This window comes from Hylaeus anthracinus, unplaced genomic scaffold (assembly GCF_026225885.1).
Source record: "Hylaeus anthracinus isolate JK02 unplaced genomic scaffold, UHH_iyHylAnth1.0_haploid 27457, whole genome shotgun sequence".
Lineage (NCBI taxonomy): Eukaryota > Metazoa > Arthropoda > Insecta > Hymenoptera > Colletidae > Hylaeus > Hylaeus anthracinus.
The window spans coordinates 16,460-24,412 of NW_026535247.1; the positions used below are offsets into that span (position 1 = coordinate 16,460).

A 7,953-nucleotide genomic window follows, 5' to 3' on the forward strand; every position below is an offset into this window, starting at 1 on the left:
ACAGTTTGCACGGTACGTAAACCGGCGAGTGGAAACGCGGCCTGACAACCCACGACGCCCAATCACCTGTCAAGCAACGTGGCGACCGGCTAAAAGCACACGCCGCGTCGAGAAACCCGTTTTTCCGGGTAACTCGTCACAAGGCACGACAAACACGATTTATCCCATTGACTGCGGACCCTGTTCACCAAAATTTTACGTTCCACGGCGGATTCTCTAAACGTGTCAATTTAGACTGCGTCACTTCTTGGACTATTTATACGTAACTTTGATTTACTCCGAAAGAAAACAGGCTACGAAAAACATGTTTTAATTTCTCTAAGCAAAGGATGAGTCAGAAAAGATACGCGTCATCGTATTCTCGACCGTTTCGATGCGTAGAGGACGACTAGTCGCGCGTTTAAATGACTCGCCTAGGAAAGTAGACGGCTTTTAAATCACTCACACGTGCGATCGAGACGGCAATACATAGTTCTCGGAATGCTCACACGTGTGAGTCGTCCGCAGTCAATGGTTCGCCACGCCACGCGTGACGCGGCACACTGATTACATGGGGAAACGAAAGTAAGCTGCATGACGAAGAAAAAATTCGGAGTCACATTGATTACGACTCACGTTTCAGCGGTTTCGGGTTGCTCTGCTTGCGGCGTGACATCCTCTGCGTTCTGCCATCACCAAATCAACGTCGACATGCTTGACATCGTTGCAGGTACTGCGCGTGAGATGATGAAGATTGCTGCTCCGTCCCAGATCGTCGTGACGTCGTTGACATAGAACAAGTGACACAGCACACGCAACGAGAATCAGCGTTTAGACGGAACAGGTTGGTACGAGAGACGATATAAAGCGAGGACAAGGGATAAAAATAAAAAGAAAGCGTAGAACAGCCGGGAGTAAAACACTTTTGAGGCACAACAAACGTTTCCCGATCACCGGACAATGTACGTAGCTTGCGAACGCTTCTCTTTTCCGTTGAACGGTTTACAGGCCGTCTCGAAAGCGTTCCTTGTTTTCCTTACCCGCGTTTACGGCCGGTTCTCGCGTTTTCCACGCACGAGTGCCGACGGAGAACGCATACACGCACCACGACAGCTCATACCGCGGCCGCTGTCAGCGAGCAACTAAACAAACGCGATACCAAACAACCCCCACTCCCACCAACGCAGCGTGACTACGCGAACCGAAGTGGGGAGCGCAGAGGGGAAACTAGCTCCGCCCACTGCGCGCGGTCTGCTTCCGAAAGCGGGAAATTTTGAACGGAGTATTTATCGACCGAGAGCTCTGCTCAATTTCCAGAAGGCAGCTTCTTCTCTAGCGACATCTGCGACGGCATGGTGTATTTCAAAAAGTCCCTAGGTTCTTCTTTCTCGCCTGGTAATAGAAACAGAATATTTTTAAGATGCCAACAATAGGTATCAGAGGGATCGTACTTACCCACGAAGGTGTCATTCATTGAGAATAACGCGATGCATTTTATATCCCCTACCTGAAATCTATATTTTGCGATCGTAGTTATAAAAATAATAAATAAAAATATATGTAACTCTTATCACATTTTATATAATGATTAATTCACTGGATTTGCGATGAAGTAATAGAAACGTGAGTTTTACACTAGGAAACTCAGATTATCGTCTAAAACGGTCAAGGTTCTGTAATAGCCGATGGCATGAACGTGCATATACATCAAACGAACAGTGTTTTTGTACTCAGCATAATCTCTTTCCGAAGGCTGAAGCTTTTTTTATGCTTCCACAAAATATTATTATTATTCTCCTAAAGCCGTGATATTTTCTGTGATCTATCTTCAACCGCATATAATACAAAGGAATGACTATCGGGCACGGTTCAGTCCAAGCAATTTTTACGTGGCACCGTTTTTGCCGATGTAAACAAGCCGAAGACAAATTTATATTCCCACAATTTCTACCGATATATTCTATTTTTATACGAACGATGTAATAGAGTTCACAGGGTTCGTCGAATCCATTTATAATTAAAACTACCAGACAACAAAACGGTTGGACAAAAACGAACGCATTTCCATTGAACGTATTTTTAGTCGCAAGATGTTTACGTGATACTTTCTGTGAAGGGCTCTGACCCGTTTAACGTCAGACACGCCCCACGCTTTCAGACCCGTGAGCACCGTGTACACAAACTCTCATGCGTCGTGGCACGCACAGCTACCATAATAATGCAGTCATGACTTAACTAGGCTCGGGACCACTCGTCCAAATGCTTCGCATTTGAACACTCGAATATTTTTGTGTCGAACTACTCAAATCTCGAAGTATTCAAAGATGGAACTGCTTAAACATTAAATTTTCGAATAGTAATCAACGCGAATGATCGAAAGTACTCCTAATATTCGAAGTGATCCAAGTATTGGGTTGTCCGGAAAGTCCATGCTGATTTTTGATAGGTGGTGCAGGTCTGAATATGTCGAAATGGCTGAAAACAAATAATATATATACAGGGTGTCCCAAAAGTCAGGGAGGAGCCGGAAATGGGGGGTAGCTGTGACGATTCTGAACAACAATTTCCTTTGCAAAAATGTCGGATGGAGCTTCGTTAAGGAGATATTAAGCGAAAACCCCGACCAATCAGAGCGCGCGTAGACCGTCCGAGCGACCGCGGTAGCGAAGGCTACGCGCTAGACGGCAGCGTCAATGTCCTTCGATGCACGTCGAGTCACTTGTTCGCGTACAAGCGCGGCCGCCGGCGCGTAGCCTTCGCTACCGCGGCCGCTTCAACGGTCTACGCGCGCTCTGATTGGTCGGGGTTTTCTCTTAATATCTCCTTAACGAAGCCCCATCCGACATTTTTGCAAAGGAAATTGTTGTTCAGAATCGTCTCAGCTACCCCCCATTTCCGGCTCCTCCCCGACTTTTGGGACACCCTGTATATATATGTACATCCCTTAAAAGGTGGAAAGGTTGTGGAACAAAATGGTACCTATGTAATTCAATAAATATACATATAAATAAACGTATATTACAATTCAAATGTGCGTTTGAAGTTTTCTTAAAAATTGGCACGAACTTTCCGGACAACCTAATATATACATATATGTGATTTGAACTTTTAACTCTACTACTAGAAGGTAATTTGTAGCATTCGAACAATAAACTACTCGTATAATCTCAGCCTCAGTCTTGACTCGAGCGTTACACGGCTTTTCAAACAATCCAATGGCGCGCTCGGTCGAAGGCCGTTTCGGGAACGAAGCCAGAAATAAAGCGATAACATTTGCAATGATAGTTTCCGCACAGAATCAGACAGCACCGATGTTTTGCATTCAACGTTCAGACGCTTGTAATTCAACCGAACGGTTCCTCGAAGGTCGAGCCAAGGAAGACGCTATCGAGAAGCAAAGAAAACGAAAACAAAGATGGCGATGCGAAGGATTGGATATTATTTACAGGCTACGTAACGTAAAAGCTATGCATTCATTTCAATCGTGTCTCGCGGACAATGTTTTTCATAAGCAATTATCCTCGTATAACCCACACATACAGTGGGTGTAGAATGTATTCGTACACCGATCAATTTTCCAAAAAACTTTTCTGTGAAATTGTAATTTTCTCAACTTCTTTTCTTATAATCAATAATATTTTACATATTCTCGGAAGTCTCCAAGATAGATGATATAGTCCAAACAACATTTACTATTTAATATAATTTGTGAAATTAACAAAAAAAAAAAATGGGAAAAGTGGGTAAAAGTATAGAAGCAATAAGTATTTGTATTGCTCCGTACGAATTAGAAAACATCAAATTTCCAGTCAAGTACTCGTAAACAGTTGTGCGAATACTTATTGCTTCAACATTTCTATCGATTAATTGTTTTTATCTTGTTAATTTCGCAACTTACATAAACAGCAATTTTTTGTTGTAATCTATGTATTCTAGAGATTTCTCAGAATGAATAGAATGTCATCGTTTATAAAAAATTAGTAAATAAATTACAATTTCACAGTTTTTTTTGGAAATTGATCTGTGTACGAATACTTTTTACACCTACTGTATATTTAAAAATAAATTTGTAATTCATTATTCAATTAAGCGCGCATGTCTCGAAGGCGAGCCTTGGCGTGGATACGAACCGAAAAAGAGTCTCACCTATGGATTTCCAACCAGGAATTCTCCGGCGCGCGTGAATTCTCAATAGTGCTTGATAAGGCGTATCCAGATAAACAAAGTTCCAAAGTAAACATCGGATGGGTAAGCGTCGCGCAATGTTGGAAATAGCTGAAGAAGCGAATCGCTACTCGAGTGCCTTTATCACTCACTAGGATTTGTCCAATTCTCCATAAACTCCATCAACTTCTCGATAAACATTTAATGAAAACATTAGAGGTCGTGGGTTACACTCCACGACTCCACAATCGCCTATCGGAAGTAAAATTATTGTTTAAAAATTTGTCGATGGTAAATCGTGAACCATGTTCGCGAGAAATGAAAGATTTCGAGGCTCTACGTCGAAGCCATTGAAAAAAGCATTCCGCGTCATAATCGTCTTTAAAAATAGAGCATTCCATTGCATAACGCTACCTAAACGCGCTTGTTACTGTGCAATTTATAATTGTCCGTCGTTATCGATGCGTCATCTTATACCACTACGAAGTTTGAAAAAAAAGCCGAAGGTGTCGATTTTTCCGTAGAAACAATATACGTCTCAACCAACTTATCAGTTAACAGGTTGAACACTTTTAAGATTGTGGAGAGAAAAGAAGCATCGCATAATCATATTCTAATCGAAAGGTAAGTGTCGCTGAAGACAACTCTTCGAGATAAACAAGATAGTTGTTTGGTTGGGAACATACATTCCGCGACGACTTATCTATCCGTAGATATAAATAAATCCGTAAGGATAAGTATCTTTACTATTTTATTTTTTTTTTTTTTTTTTATGAATTTTTGACATTTACAGTTTCCTTTAATTCAAGAACTTAATAATTTAAACTGTTCGTATATAATATTCACGTAGAAAAATACATATTCGATATTCCATTGCACATCAAAGCACTGTATTATGGATGTGCCAAATTTGAAAGTGCTCCAATTTACATCAGCTTATTTGAACGTGTCCCGTTAATTGGTTTCCAGTAGCGACGTGTCCCGTTCGCGGATCTCTCGATCGACCAGGTGAGAAGGGCCCGTGATCGAGAATCGTTCGCCTCATACGCGTGTTTTCCACGGCATTCGTGTTTTTATCTTCGCGTTTTTTGAACGTGCTCCTTATCACGCGTGGCGAGCAATCGCGTGGAATATTACTATGTAAATTCCTCTTTCAACGATGCTCTCTCGCGTTTCTAGTAAATTTGATCTTATCGCGCAGTATCTCCCGCCGCGGTTGCACTATCGCTGTAACCGCAATTTATGCTCCGTCGATGGTTAGAAAATTTCTTATGGCCGCCGCGCGACCATCAATGGCGCGTTTCGGGCACAAATTGTATTTTTCATAGAACTTTTCGTCGAGATAAATCTAAACACTTAGTTTTTGTGTATCTTTTATTCGATATTAGAAACTTTTAGATAAGAATGTTTTTGTCCACCAGTGACTCGTTATTACACCGAAGGAACCGTGTCCACGCCAGTTAGAACGGAGCAGGGTAGCGTCGAGCGTGGTCTTACCGTATTTGTTTCATAAGAAGTTCGTCTATCGCGAAATACACCCACAGTTTCATCACTGCTTTATCTCGGTCCTCGTATAACGGACCGTCGCTTTTAATAATTCCTCGCGGTCTTTAATTGGCCTGTATCGATTCTCGTGAGCAGCACGCGTCCCGCCGATTTGACGAATTCAAAGGCTTCCAATGTTCACGATAGACAACAAGGGAATCATTCAACGGGCTCGTGATCAGCGATCGTTGGTGTGCTCGCCTTCGCCCGTGGAGCATCCATTATCACCCAGCCTCGCGTCAACTCCGCGAAAGTGTCGCCGACTTTATTTTTAAAACCGTTCAGCAGCGTCATCCATTCTTTTCCAGCAGGTCTGGGTAATTAAAAAAGGGCTCAGGGGTTCGTTTCAATTTTTATCATTCTTACTCGACACGTTTAAAAACTGTCCCACCTTGCCCTAAAGGAAATATTTAAAGGTACAGCAGATGTAAATCTTACACGAGGTCTGAAATGTTTAAATAAATAAAAAAAAAAAAAAAAAAAAGAAAAAAAAAATAAGTGAACATGTATAAAGGTCCCTCTGGATAATAAACATCGATGAAACGTGGATGGAACAAACACTGTTTGCGCAAGAGCGAACGCCTGTATTAATTTAAGAAGAAAATCCTCGTGAAATGCAACGCTCGAAGATTCGTTACCCTTTTTTCTTTGTTCTGGCTTTAGACGTTCGAAGTCCAAGGAAGGAATTGCGTCGAAAATTGTTTGAAAAATTTGTCGACTTATCGGACCCGTGATTTTGCCTCGCCAGCATGGCAGCAACACGGTCGAACCACGTTATCTTAGTGGGGCGGACACCGTCGCGTGGCAATTGAAGAAAATTGATAATTGCGTTTTGACGTTGCACCGCGTCGTAAGTGGGTCACGCCACGCACTGGTCGAAAGACGGGAAAACCCTAAATTATGAAAGCTCTATTTTTATCTATCGATTACTACCTTCTCGCGACCACTAAACCCATCTTTCCGTGTACTTGGATTTTTAACACTCGAGCTATTAAAGAAGAAAAATACCGATGAAGAAAGCAACCAGAGGAAAAGTAACTTTACTTTTTTTTTTTCATAAAGGACAGAAATATCATGAATTACATAATTTATTAAATTCCTTGCAATCTTGAAAAGTAGCGTATGTACATGATTAATTATTTACGCGTGAAGAATCGAGCAGGAAATTGCTGTAAATATTACGACACGCGACTAGTATCGCGTCGACGATGAAAATCGAAGGATATGTACTCGCTACCGCAATCTTATTAATACGTTATTAGGGCCGACGGTACGGTATGACGCGAAGGATGCGAAAAGTATTGTAGGCTCGAGGAGAAGGTGTTCAGAATAGAAAATGACGATTCCCGTGATGGGCGCGTCTTCAAGGTGAGGAGTAAGACCGATGACAATGTAACCGCAGGTGATTAGATTAAAAGCGGCGCGCAATAAACCTCAGTTGCCGGCCTGTTGTTTATGAGTCAACTATTGGTTATCGTCTCGCGGCTCCGACTTATTTTAGTACTGGCGCGAAATGCAGAGCGTTAACACATTGTCTCGGTCTGGGAACAGATTTCCGCGTTTACACGCCAAACGTCGTTGGAAAATACCGGAACGATTATTGGAGTAATTTTAACGAGCAAGAAGTATTTCTTTTTTTTTCCTTTAAAGAGTTACCACGGTGTAGCCATTGAGACACGTAGCTTTTGTTTGGACTCTTTTTTAGAAATTGTATTTGAAAGTTAAAGGGTTCTCCGGAAGGGTCTTTGAAATTTTGTCATTCACGGTGGACACCTAAACGTCATCAATCTTTCATATTTAATCGAGCGAAAGACGTAAATACGAGGAAATGGGGTGGACTCGAATACAATAGAGTCTCTACAATATCCACTTTCTGGATAATGTTTTGCTTTCAATAAACGTGGATTCCGCCTCGAACCTGCCGTCATACTTTCGGTCGATCCGGCTTTAAATAAACGGAGCTCCGAGTGTCCGCTGATGCAGACATTTGATCAGCCATCCAACCAACCAATTTGCTCCGCGGAGAGGGCACCGTTGAAAAATACAACGCGACAAGAGAATGATGGAAGAGGAGGAGAAGAAGAGTCAAAGACCAGCAGCGTCCGAGCTGGATTCGGATTAACAAGTCGCAAAGTGGGCGGCCGATATATTTAACGGCAGACTGCGCCCGAAGCTTCCTCGTTGATCGCCGACCTCCCGACGACCTCGCTTCCACAGATTTTTTAGTTACCCGCGCGACGCTCTCCGCCGGTTGTTTAGACGCAG

The 7,953-nt window shown here is 42.4% G+C and overlaps 1 long non-coding RNA gene across 1 annotated transcript; it reads right to left on the reverse strand.

Annotated features, from left to right (window-relative positions):
* Positions 1 to 608: 608 nt before the first annotated feature.
* Positions 609 to 4,696, reverse strand: LOC128893415 (uncharacterized). Its single transcript, XR_008461328.1, has 2 exons — positions 4,126 to 4,696; positions 609 to 2,454 (listed from the first exon to the last, which is right to left on the reverse strand). It is a non-coding gene; the product is annotated as an uncharacterized LOC128893415 (long non-coding RNA).
* Positions 4,697 to 7,953: the final 3,257 nt, after the last annotated feature.